The sequence below is a fragment of the Coenobita brevimanus genome, chromosome 2, assembly GCF_032717465.1.
Source record: "Coenobita brevimanus isolate Jiangsu-jjx chromosome 2, ASM3271746v2, whole genome shotgun sequence".
Taxonomy (NCBI): domain Eukaryota; kingdom Metazoa; phylum Arthropoda; class Malacostraca; order Decapoda; family Coenobitidae; genus Coenobita; species Coenobita brevimanus.
This window is the reverse complement of record NC_136955.1, coordinates 36,008,942-36,022,722: the sequence shown is the minus strand read 5'-3', so window position 1 is coordinate 36,022,722 and position 13,781 is coordinate 36,008,942.

Here is a 13,781-nt window from a genome sequence, read left to right as displayed (position 1 = left end):
AAACGCTATTCTCATATTGGCAAGCAGTGTATACATGTTCCGTACCTTCTCACTGATGTGGTCAGCCGGAGATAGTCTGTTATTGACAATCACACCTAGGTCCTTCTCTCTGATCTGTTTAGGGTTTTATTTCTTAACATATAATCCCAATCAGGTCTTTTTCCACTTTTACCAAACATGATTACATGACACTTGTCCACATTGAATTCCATTTCCCATGTATTACTCCATTCATGAAGTTTATTTAATTCTTCTTGTAGCTCTTTACAAGAGTCTGTGTTAGTAATTCTCCTTTGTATTTTTGCATCATCTGCAAACATATTTAGATAGCTTTCATTTCCAGTGTTACTGTCTATATCATTTATATACACTAAAAACATGATTTGTGCCAGCACTGAGCCCTGTGGTACTCCACTAGTCACTTCTTTCCATGATGAGTAGTTTCCCCTTAGTACTGTTCTCATTTTTCTTTTCATGAGAAAATCTTGCATCCAACAATACAGTTTGCCTCGAATTCCTCCTTGATGGTACAGTTTCCATAAAAGTCTTTAGTGTGGTACTGTGTCAAATGCTTTCTTGAAATCTAAATAGATACTGTCCACCCATCCTTCTCTTTCCTGTAATGTGTCTGTTACTCTGTCATAGTAGCTCAACAGATTAGTAAAACATGATTTTCCTTTTCTGAAACCAAACTGTCTTTCTGTTATCATATTGTGTTCTTCTAGATGATTTACCCAATCTTTTCTTATAAGCTTTTCTAATAGCTTGCTTACAACACTGGTTAGTGGTACTGGTCGGTAGTTAAGTAGATTTTGTCTATTCCCTTTCTTGAATAAGGGGACAATGTTTGCTTTCTTCCAAATATCAGGTAGTTTACCTTGACTCAAGGATTTCTTGAAAATAAAAAATAATGGTTTACTTAACTCCTTTGCACATTCACGTAGCACCCAACATGAAATTTCATCAGGACCATTTGCTTTTCCTTTGTCTAATTTACTTAGCTCCTCCTGTATTTCTTTTTCTGATGTTTGTATATCTGGTAGTATGTGTGGGCATGCATGTTCCACATAATCCCTCTCAAAATTGTTTTCCTCTGTAAAAACTGATTGGAACTTATTGTTTAGTGCTTCACAAATATCTTTCTCTTGTGTGTAGGTGATTCCATCGTCCGTAATGGATTGTATTTTATCTTTTACTTTGGTTTTGCTTCTGATGTAGCTGTAAAATAGCTTTGGTTGATCACTACTTTTATTTATGATATCCTCCTCAAACTGTTTTTGTGCTTCCCTCCTTATTCTTGTATAATCGTTTCTTGCCTATTTGTAATTATTATATGCCCTTTCACTATTGTGTCTTCTGTATCTATTCCACAACAAATCTCTTTTTTCTTCTGATTTTTTACATTCTGTATTGAACCATTTCTTTATTTTCTTTTCTGCTTCTTTGTGCTGTGGGATGTACTTCTGGACTCCGATTTCATAAAGTTCACTGAATTTTCCATATATAGCATTTAAATCTTGTCCTCTAAGCTCCTTTTCCCAATCAATTTCTAAGAAGTACTTCTTTAGGTCATGATACTTCTCCTTTTTATAGTTTAGGCTCTTTTTGTAACTTTCATTGCTGTTATCTATGTCATATGCAATCTTGAAGTTGCAATTTAGTACTGCATGGTCGCTTTTGCCGAATGGAAGGTGATATATTAAATTGTCAATATCGTTTTCTTGCCTAGTAAATATGAGATCTAGCATTCAGGGTACATCGAGTCCTCTTTTTCTGGTGCTTTCCCTCACATGTTGCGTTAGGAAAAACTCTTGCACAAGATCCAACAGCTTTCTTGGTTTATTATATCTAGAGTATTCCATTTTATGTTTTAATTAAAATCACCAGTTAGTATAATTCTTTTCGATTTCTCTTCCATTTTATGCAGTAATGCTCTTAAACTCTGAATTGTACTCTCCGCCAGGTCCTCATATTCGACTCTTTCCCATGTGTTTGATCTGGGTGGCATGTACAAATTGGCTACAATTACTTTCCCTTCAGATGTATTTATCTCTACTGCAATCAGTTCTACTTGTGAGGGTATATCTAGTTCTATTTCTTTGACTTTTAGATTTTTCTTAGTTAATATTATAATTCCTCCTCCTTTTTTAAAGTTCCTATCTCTTCTCCATATATTATATTCCTCTAAGTTTAGGATGTCATTCGATATCCTTGGTGTTAATTTTGTTTCAGTTAGGCATATTATATGTGGTTCATTTTCTCTGACATAATCATTCATCTCTAATAATTTAGATACCATTCCATCCACATTTGAGTACATCAACTTAATCATCTTGTTTACATTCTTGTCATGATTTGGTTCTACTACCTTCGTCCTTTTTATTCCCTCCTGTTTATGTACCACTTTCGTTCCTGCAATCCTATTACTTTGTAAAAAAAATGTATTCTTCTCCTCCTCTGATCTTCCCACATTTTTTGTTTTTGCTTCCTCCCTCTTCTCTTTCAGTAATTCCAGTTCCTCTTGTGTTAGGCATCTTTTTATCCTTGAAGTGCGTCATTAGAATCAGGCATACCAACCATTCTGAGATGACTAGCTATCTGACGCCCATTTTCATTCTCATCTTGGCCCAAGCTTCGAGAACTTTTTGTTAAGAGTGTACTTTCGTCAGTCACTCTTGCATCAACAAAGAACGTCCCACACTACTCATTCTTAGGTGAGGGAGTCCCAAGGCTATGTTTGAAAAATACAGGACTTGTATTAACTGGCTTATGCCATTGAGTGAATAACCTTGAGAGATATCAAGGAAATGGAATGGATGTTGGTCAGACATCAATGCTGCAAATCAGTTAGGGTCTACAGTCCTAATGGAGCCAGGTTCGAATACCGGCTGGGGCAGCGAAAAGTTTAAGTATGTGAATTTCATAAAAGCACACACTGCTGATCTACCTGAAGTCCAGTCGACATGTCATTAAATTATCCCCGTTAATACCAATACACCATTCCTGTATGAAACAGCCGTAGCATGTATTCAATATAGATAGTGGGTGTTAGCGCCGAAGTGGTGACATGTGGAGGTGTATGGTATGTAGGAAGACTACTGGGCCTTGGGAACAGACTGTGAAGCCTATGCCCAGAGTCAGACACACACAAAAAAGTTAGTGAAACAGTGAAAGATATTAATGAAATGTCGGTGATACTTGGGGTATCATAAGTTATTGGAAAAATTGTGAGTGAAAGTTCCAGAGTAGCATCCAGCACTTTATATACGAGACAGCTTTTATTCTTAGGTGTGTGGGTGATCATATGAGAGAATATATTGCTTTTAATTTTTTCAGCATTTATGGACAATGATGATGGAGAATTTGTGTAAGGTAAGGGTGGGTTTCATTGTAAGTGGAAAATGAGATGAGGATGAGGATGGTGTTCTGGTAACCGTGAAGGTGGGTGAAATGATAGTGATAATGATGGTGGCTATTAAGGCATGGTAGTTGTAATGGTGGAGGTGCGATGGTAATGACTGTGATCAGATGGTGGTCATGATGGATATGGTATGTCAGTTAAATTGGGGATGGTGATAGTGAAGTAACAGTGACAGAGATGATAGGATTGTGATGACTGTGACGATAATGGCGGAACTCATAGTGATGATAACGGTGAACTGAGGTGATAGAGAAAGGGTTGGGAAGGTAATGGTGACTGTGATGGTGATGATGCAGTAAGCAAAGGTGAGGGTGGCCAAGGAAGTGATGGTAATGTTAGTACTGATGTGGAAAGGTTCTAAAGGAAAACATACGGAGAAGTGGGAGGATGGGATGAAACACATAGGGGGAGGAGCACAAAATTATTGTCCTACATCAATAATATAATCGACAACTATGAAACTATAAGTCTCCTACTCTGTCCTGTGCTGCGCGAACTAAATTTCCATTAAGTATGAGTCCTGTATTATGCATGAGTTAACTGACGAAGTCAGTAGCACCAGTCAAGCAGGACAGTACTCCCAAGGTGGATGGAAAGCTGATGACGGAGAGCTGGAGCTCACGTTTCATCAGCCTTCAGGACTGGTTCCCGACCATCCCCCTTTGCTGAACTTTTTCAGTGTCTCAGTAACACAGAGAGTAGGCCAGCATGCTCTCCAATACAAGTTTCTCTATCAACACCAAACTACATGCACAGTACACACTACACTTCCTTTTCCAAAATTAAAAAAAGTAATCATGGCTTGGAAACACAGCCTCGGAGTCCCCAGGTGAGAGGACCAAAAATGCCCCCACCTTCCGCCCCTCTCCCGGTGACGACTCGAGCTGCCTGGAACCACTGTCTGACTCACTTTTTCATTTCTGCAACATTCGTGGTCTTTTCTCCAACTTTTGCTCTGTCGAACACCACCTCTCCTTCTCTAAACTTCACCATTTCCTGAGACTCAGCTGTCTGAGGAAACTGACAGCAAACCCTTTTCTTACTTTTTCTATACTCATTTCAAAGCCAAAAGTGGCTGTTGTGTATACATACACAACAACTTATCTTGCTCTCGTGTTCCTGAACTATTCCTCTGATTTCTCTACACTCTGGCTTCGCCTTTCCTGTCATTCTCTGACTAAATATATCTGCACTGTTTACTTGTCCCCTAATTCTACTGACTATCAAAAATTCTTCGACTGTCTTACTTCTACGATGGAACACATTCAATCCATCTCTCCTTTCTCTGAAATCTTCATTTTAGGAGATTTCAATGTTCACCACCTCCTTTGGCTCTCCTCTTCTTTCACTGATCCACTGATGAACAAGCCTACACCGTTTTTATCCTTAGTGACCTAGAGCAACTTGTACAGCATCCTCCCCATATCCCCGACTGCCTTGGAGAGAGCTCCAACATACCTGACCTCTTCCTTACAACTAATCCTTCTGCTTACACTGTTAATCTTTTATCTCTGTTGGGCTCCTCCAATCACAACCTTATCACCATAACCTGTCCTATCGCTCCAGAACGGCCTATGGACCCTCCAAAGAAATGTCGTCTGGGGCTCTTTGGAGCTATGAATTTGGAGGCCCTCAGGCAGTACTTCTTTGATTTTCCCTGGAATGATAATTGCTTCCATGGCCGGGAGCCATTTGAATATGCCATGTGCATTTTGGAGGTTATTCTCTTGGACATGGAAGCATACATTACTTTCTCATATCCTCTGACTAAGGTGAGAAAGCCTTGGTTTAATCATATATGTTCTAATGCTGTCCGCAACAAGGAGAGAGCCAACAAAAGGTACCGGAACGAACCCAGCCTTGAATCACATCTTTTATACGTTTCTGCACGAGATCGTGCTAAGTCTTTTCTTCACTTTCTGTACTAAATGCTCTTAACTCTCCAACTCGAATTCTTCTCTCTCCTTCTGGCACCTTGCCAACAATTTTTCTAACAACTTTACCTCATCATCCTTCCCCCGTCTTTTCTACTCTTATGGCTCTGTAGCTATTTCTTCTACTGATAAAGCAGATTTGTTTGCTCAGACTTCCTCCTCCAATTCCACTTTAAACGACTCCGGTGCTGTTCCTCCATCACTTCCTCCCTCTGACTTCCCCATGGCTGACATCAAAATTTCTTCAGCTGATGTATTTTTTGCCATCACTGGCCTCAACACTAACAAGGCATATGGGCCTGATGGAGTCCCTCCTGTTGTCCTCAACAACTGTGCTTCTGTGCTTTCAACCTGCCTAGGTAAACTCTCTCGCCTTTGTCTGTCAACTTGTACCTTTCCTTTTTGCTGGAAGTTTGCTCTCATTCAGCCAGTCCCAAAGAAGGGTGACCATTCCCAACCCTCTAACTAACGTCCAATTGCTTTAACATCCTGTGTCTGAAAAATTTCCGAGTCTATTCTTAACAGAAAAATTTTAAAGCATCTTTCCTATCACAACCTTCTTTCTTTTCATCAGTATGGGTTCAGTCAGGGATGCTCCACTGGCGATCTTCTCATCTACCTTTCAGACTCCTGGTCATCCTCCTTTCGGGACTTTGGGGAAAGCTTTGCCATTGCACTTGACATCTCAAAGGCTTTCGATCGAGTCTGGCATAAATCTTTATTTTCCAAACTGCCCACTTACGGTTTCTATCCTTCTATCTGTGCCTTCATCTATAGCTTCCTTTCTGGCTGTTCTATAGCTGCCGTTGTAGATGGCCATCGTCTTCTCCTAGACCTATCAACAGTGGTGTTCCTCAGGGTGCAATCCTATCACCAACCCTCTACCCTTTATTCATCAATGAACTTCTAAGCTGTACATCTAATCCTATCCACTTGTACGCTGATGATTCCAAACTTCACTTCTCCTTTGGTTCCCGCAACGTCCATCTAAGCAGTTACTTCAACAAACAAGGGATGAGTTTATGGCACACCTAATGTCAGACTTGGCTCGTATCTCTGACTGGGGTAAAAATAATCTTGCTTTTTTAATCCATCAACGACTCAGTTTTTACACCTATCAACCCATCAAAATCTTCCACAGGAATACCCACTAATGTTTAATATTATCCAGCTCAATCCTGCATCATCCTTGTACATGCTTGGGGTTTCATTCACATGGGCCTTATCTTGGAAAGATCATATTATATCTCTTGTAAAATCTGCTTTGAAGAGATTTGGTGTGCTAAGGCAACTCCCTGCCTTCTTTACCACTGCACAGTTGTTGACTCGATACAGAGGTTTTATTCGCCCCTGTTTAGAGTACAACTCTCATGTGTGGGGAGGCTCCCCACATACAGCTCTTCTCAATAGGGTGGAGTCAAAGGCTATTCGTCTCATCAACTCTCCTCCTCTAACTGGCTCCCTTCAACCTCTGTCTCTTCGCCACACTGTTGCCTCTTTATCTCTTTTCTGTTGCTACTTCAATGGTCACTGCTCCTCTGAACTGTCTGCTTGCATCCCTCCACCTCTACGACAGGTGCGTAGCACCCGTCTAGCAACAAACTCTCATCTCTTTTCTGCCCAGCTCTCTAATGCAAGAGTTAACCGTTACTCCCAGTCCTTCACTTATGCAACAAGTCAACTCTGGAACTGTCTCCCTTTGTCTGTATTTCCTGCTTCCTATGATCTCTAGTTTTTCAAACGCAGTGTATCCAGTCATCTCGAAATGAATGGTTGTTGAATTTGGCTCTCTTTTGTATTTTTTTTTTTCTTGGAAGAAACGTTCATGCAGGCTCAGCCTTTGGTTCCTTCCTCGCATAAAAAAAAAAATAACATTATACTGATACATTTGTCCGTCTGCCACAAAACACAAGACTCCCTTAGCCCACTCGGTCAAAGGCACTTGCCAGAAGTCTTTCTTGAGATCTAACCTGCTGATATAACTAGACGAGCCGATGCAATCAATGCAGTTCTCGAGCTGGGGCAATGGGTACCTATCACTCTTGGTTAGCGTGTTCACTCGTCTATAGTCTATGCAAAATCTTACGGTACCATCTGGTTTAGGCTGCAAAGTCACGGGGGAACTCCAGGGACTAACACAGGGGGAGATAAGCCCGAGGTCAAACATATAATTGAGCTCCTGATGCAGCATGCCAACACGCTGAGGACTGACTCAATAAGGGTGCAACTTCACAGGAACAGCATCATCCACATCCAAGTCGTGCTGGATCCAATCGGTCTTCCCAGAGGCACTGCTGAACACTTCCTTGTAAGTTGACAAGAGGACAACCAACTGAGATGCTTGATCCCGAGGCAGATGTGCTAACTTGCAGTTGAAAGTGGACTTCGCTTCATCATGCTTCACCCAGCTACAATCTGGAAACTCGCAATGCACCTCAACAAGCCGCTATCAACACCCTCCTCAGCAGCAGTAGTAGTGGCGGAGACATGGTGTACAGGAGCCAGAGAATCTGGTGCACGATAGTACAGCTTCAACATGTTCAAGTTGCACAGTTGGTGCTTCTTCCTTCTGTCGGAGGTCTCCACCAGGTAGTCGGTGTCTCCAATATACCACACTACAGGGTAAGGACCACCAAACCTAGCAGCCAGCGGCTGACCCTGCAGTGGCAGCAACACCAAAATTTCGTTGCTGACCTTAAACTCCCTCAGCCTGGCCTTTCAATCGTAACACACCTTCATGTTTTCCTGTGCCTGCTTGTGATTTTCCCAGGCCAGCTCCAGAGTTTCACTCATACAGGTCTTGAAATCCTGCACATAACGGAGTAGGCTCTTGCTCTTGGTGAGGTTACTGCTCCAAGTCTCCTTAACCAAGTTCAGGGGACCCTGAACTCGATGGGCAAACACAAGTTTGTTAGGAGAGAAACCCAAACTCTCCTGGGGTACTTGCCTCGTAGTGAACAGGAGGAATGGCACACCACAGTCCCAGTCCTTAGAGTGCTCCAGACAGTACTTGCGGAGCATATTCTTGAGCATCTGGTGGTAACGCTCCAAGGCACCTTGCATCTCCGGATGGTAGGCACCGCTCTTGATGTGTATAATGCCAAACTGAGCTAACGACTGCTGGAAGATATTGGAAAGGAACTTAGACCCTCTATCTGACTGAACCTCCCAGGGCAAACCAAATTTTGTAAAGAAATCTAGCAAAAGTCTAACCACTGCCTTAGCTTTGATAGAATGTAGAGGTATTGCCTCAGGGTACCTCGTGGAGGAGTCAATGATAGTTATCAGATATGAGTTACCGCTAGAAGTTGGTGGCAAGGGTCCCACCACATCAATAATTAACCTAGAAAAAGGGGGGATCAATGACAAGAATGGGAACAAGAGGGGCCTTAGGGACAGACTGATTCGGCCTACTACTCGACAGGTATGACAATGTTTGACAAACTAAGCCACATCCGCTGCCATGTGGGGACAGTAGAAGTTCACATGCAGCCTCTCCATGGTCTTCCTTACACCTATGTGACCTGCAGATGAAGTAGAATGGGCCAGTTGAATTAATTCCTGCCTGCACACATTAGGTACTACAATCTGATGGTAGTCCCACATCCCGTCATCTACATTCATATGTGGAGGTCTCCACCATCTTCACAAAATCTCATCTTTCACATAAAAACATCCACTCTTCTCCTTCTCAAAATCATCCACTGCACACAACTTCAACCTCCGAATTTCCTGGTCTCCAGACTGCAACTCCTTTAGCTTCTCAATGTTCACCTCCTCCAATGGAACAGCTGGTATATCTTCCAAAGAACCCATAAACGTATCTGCCAGAGATATCTCTTTGTCCGATTGTTTCATGTTCTCGGACGTAGAACTAACTGTTGCCTCTGGTACAATACTGCAGGGCACACTACAAGCAACCTTCTCCTGTCGACTCCTTTCTTCATGTGACATGGACCTAGTCACTGCACAAACTGGGAATACCTCTGCATCACTGGGAACAATCTGTGAGGGAAGGAACTGGCACCTCTGACAAAACTGGAGTGGTAGTCTCCCCACCTCTCACTAAGTCATTGCCAAGTATTAAATCAAACACAACTCTCTGGTAAATAATCTACAACACTCAATCGTGCCAATCCATCAAACAACTGACATTTAACCTCACGAGAAACTAGTAGCACAGTCTTTGCACCTGTTACTACCCTAATCAGAACAAACTCTCCTTCTGCAACACCAAAAACTTCATTATTTGGCCTTACCCACAAAGAAATTGGAGAACCAGTGTCACGAAGAACGTGTACCGGATGCTGCACGCCATTCACCTGCAAACCAGAATACAGGTAGGGGGCATACGATTTATGGTGTTTGAGTAATAAGCAAAAATGTAAAACCCGTTTCTGACAGACAGCAGATTTTTTATTTGGGGAGCCCTAGTGAAAAACTTTTCTCGCCACTGTTATGATTTTATTTTATCATCCTATGCAGAATTTCATTGGCTTTCATTTGAGACCAATACAGTGATCCTAGGCCTCAGTTTTCGAGAAAAATGCAAAAAACACTACAGTGTACTGTTACGGAACAGAGAAAGATAATGTACACTATAAGTGAGAATACTAAAAATCACAACTGTCCCGTAAAGTTCCAGGTTCAAAACAAAAGAGTTAGGTAAACTTACAAGTTAAAGTTTAATGCTCAAACTAACAACAAAACATTCAGGACTCATAAGGATAAGGTAATGGCAAAAAACAGGTTAAATATATGGTTAACTGCAATAGCCTCTATTAACATGAAATTAGAAAGAGTAAATTTACCTAAGTCAGCCCTGATAAAATGAAAATACACTGGGTAATGCTCAGTTAATGCAAGATAAATTATTACAGATACAAACTATTATTAACAATTGGCTGACATGAAACTTTACATTAATCACAAAAGAACCTTACCAGGCCTACAAATTAACACCTGATGCTATACACTACAAGAACAAAATGTAATAACAGTTATACTCAAATTACACACACCTGCTAGATGGTTGGAGACTTCCTGAGCACTCACAACAATAACTGTACAGGGGAGGACAGAGATGTGAACAATAAGAGGAGTAGATCTAAGTGGCAATGATGTAGAGACTGAGCTCATTATATAGGGGCCAGCAGAGCTTGATACAACTTGTAAGAAGGACGCGCAAATGAAGCCATGGGGACAAAGAGTTGACAATCCCTCTCTGAACAACAGAAAGAACGACTTACTCTACTATAACGGTAGAAGGGGGGGACTGAGGCAGAACACGCTCGTGATCAAACATGCAGCATACTGTGCGTTAAAATTACACAAAGGATGATGAAATCATAGGCTATGTAACACCTCCCCACAAAGAAAAAGAAATTTACAAAGGAAATTTCTTATTACTCTAAAACAATCTGTCTAAAGTCTAGATAAGCAATCTGCAATAACATTTTCTTTCCCCTTGACATGTTGTATGTCTAATGAATACTCCTGAAGAAGTAGACTCCATCTTGTCAATCTCTGATTTTTATCTTTAAACTTACTAAGGAATTTCAGTGGGTTATGATCGGTATAAATGACTATGGGGTCAAAACCAGAACACAAATAAAATGAAAAATGCTGTAAACCCAAAATCAAGGCCAAAAGCTCTTTCTCAATAGTTGAGTAGTTCTTTTGAGTGGAGTGAACTTCTTTCTATAATAAGATACAGGATGTTCAATACCCTGATCATCCTCTTGCAGCAAAACAGCCCCAGCTCCTGTATCACTTGCATGAACAGCCATCTTAAAAGGCTTAGCAAAATTTGGAGTAGCGAGCACTGGCTGACTTAATAGGATAGCTTTAAGTATGCTGAAAGAGGATTCACAGTTATCGGTCCAGACAAATTTAACTCCCTTTTTCAGTAGGTCTGTAAGTGGTGATACAAGAATTGAAAAGTTAAGAACAAATCTCCGGTAATAACCTACCATTCCCAAAAATCTTTATAGCTCTTTCCTACTTTTAGGTCTGGGAAGATCACTTATAACCTGAACCTTAGCTCCTGGCGGTGCAACATGTCCATCACCAATTAAGTACCCAAGGTACTGAACTTTAGCTTGACCAAACTCACACTTTGATAAATTAGCTACAAGATTAGCCTGAACTAAACGCTCAAGAAATTTACTGACATGGCTAGGTGATCTTTCCAGTTGTCACTGAGGATTAATACATCATCAATATAAACAACACACCCTGCCAAACCCTCTGTTACAACATTCAAGAGCTTCTGAAATGTGGCTGGTGCATTCTTCATACCATATGGCATTACAGAACATGCAAAAGTCTTTCCTAGTGTTACAAAACATGAGATCTCCCTAGCACGTTCAGTCATAGGTACTTGCCAGTATCCCTTTAACAAATCAAACTTACTTATGTACCTAGCCTTTCCGATCTTGTCTATGCAATCTTCCACGCGAGGGAGAGGGTAAGTGTCTGTTTTGGTGATCTGATTAACACGTCTGTAGTCGATGCAAAGCCGCTGTGACCCACCTGGCTTAGGGACTAGAGTGACAGGAGAACTCCACTCGCTCTGACAGGGCTCAATCATCTTGTGGTCCAACAGGTAGCCAAGCTCCTTCTGGATGAGAGGAACTTTCACTGGATTCACACGGTAAGGAGGCAGTTTAATTGGCTTTGCGTCTCCAACATCGACATCATGCATCAACACAGTGGTTCTTCCTGGAGTGGCACAGAACACTTGCGGGTACTCCTGCAGTAATGCCGAAAACTCCTGCCTTTCCTCGGGAGGTAGATGAGAAAGCTTAGTCTGGAGATCATTCATGATATCAGGATTCTTCCCCAAACTATCACTCAGGCTCATGCTGCATGGGAGAGCTTCACTTGCAGACTCGGGTGGAACAGCTACAGTGCAGACTGGATTATTTTCGTCCCACCTGTGATATAACTTTAGCATGTTGATGTGACATAGTTGCTTTGTCTTTCTACGATCTGGTGTGGCGATGACACAGTTGATATCACTGAGTTTCTTCTCCACGAAATAAGGACCACTAAACTTGGCTTGAAGAGGTTGCCCATGAACAGGTAGCAGAATCAAAACCTGATCTCCTGGCTGAAAGTGGCGTAACCTGGACTTCTTATCATACCAAGTCTTCATTTTCTCCTGAGCAGCTCCTAAATTCTCTCTCGCCAGCTGTAAAGCAGTGGACAGCCGTTCTTTGAACTTCATCACATACTCCAGCAGGTTGACGTCATCTTCCTCCGACACCCAGCATTCCTTGAGTAGCTTAAGGGGTCCTCTTACTTCATGGTCAAACAGTAGTTCAAAAGGTGAGAAGCCCAGTGATTCATTTGGAGATTCTCTTCCGGCAAACACAACGAATGGAAGACCTTTATCCCAGTCTTTCTGATGTTCCAAACAGTATTTCTTGAGCATCAATTTGAGTGTTTGATGATATCTCTCCAACGCTCCTTGGGTCTGGGGATGGTAAGCTGAAGACGTGATCTGGGTGATGCCCAACTCTTTCAGAGACTGCTTGAAAACATTTGACATGAAATTACTTCCCCGGTCTGACTGTACCTCCTTGGGTAGACCAAACTTTGTGAAGAACCCTAGCATTTCCTTAACCACGTTCTTTGCTGAGATATTTCTAAGTAGAATGGCTTCAGGATAACGAGTAGCCATATCAATCAGGGTCAACACATAAGAAAATCCCGAAGAAGTCTTAGGAAGAGGGCCCACAATATCCACCAACACACGGGTGAAAGGCGCCTCAAAAGGAGGAATGGGAACTAGAGGTGCAACCTTTTCGGTCTGATTACACTTCCCCACAACTTGACAGGTGTGACAAGACTTACAATACCAGGAAGCATCCCTGAAAATACCTGGCCAGTAGAAGTGTTTCAAAATGCGTGCCACAGTCTTCCTCACTCCAAGGTGTCCTGCCAAACTGGAATCATGAGCCACTCTAATGATATCCTGCCTACAAACACGAGGGATGACAACTTGATGTACAACCTCCCATTCACAGTCGGCTGATGCTGTTGGGGGTCTCCACTTCCTCATAAGTACTCCTGACTTTACATAATAACAAGTAGAAGCACCGGCTGACTCTTCTTCACTGTAAGCAGAGTTAGCTAGACCTTTCAACTCAGGGTCAGCAACCTGCAACTCAACCAACTCTTGACGAGACAAATTATCAACACTACGGGGTACTGCCTCATCTGGTGAGTGGTCCAAATTAGCAAGAAAAGTGTCAGCTAGGATAACATCATCATCATCATTATCCTCTAAATCACCAGTAACTTTAGACTTAGCCCTAGTGACAGCACATGCAGGGAACACATGAGGGACATCACAATCCTGGGACGCAGCCACTGGCTCACTAGACAACTGAGGAGCTGGACACACTTGACTTCCACCA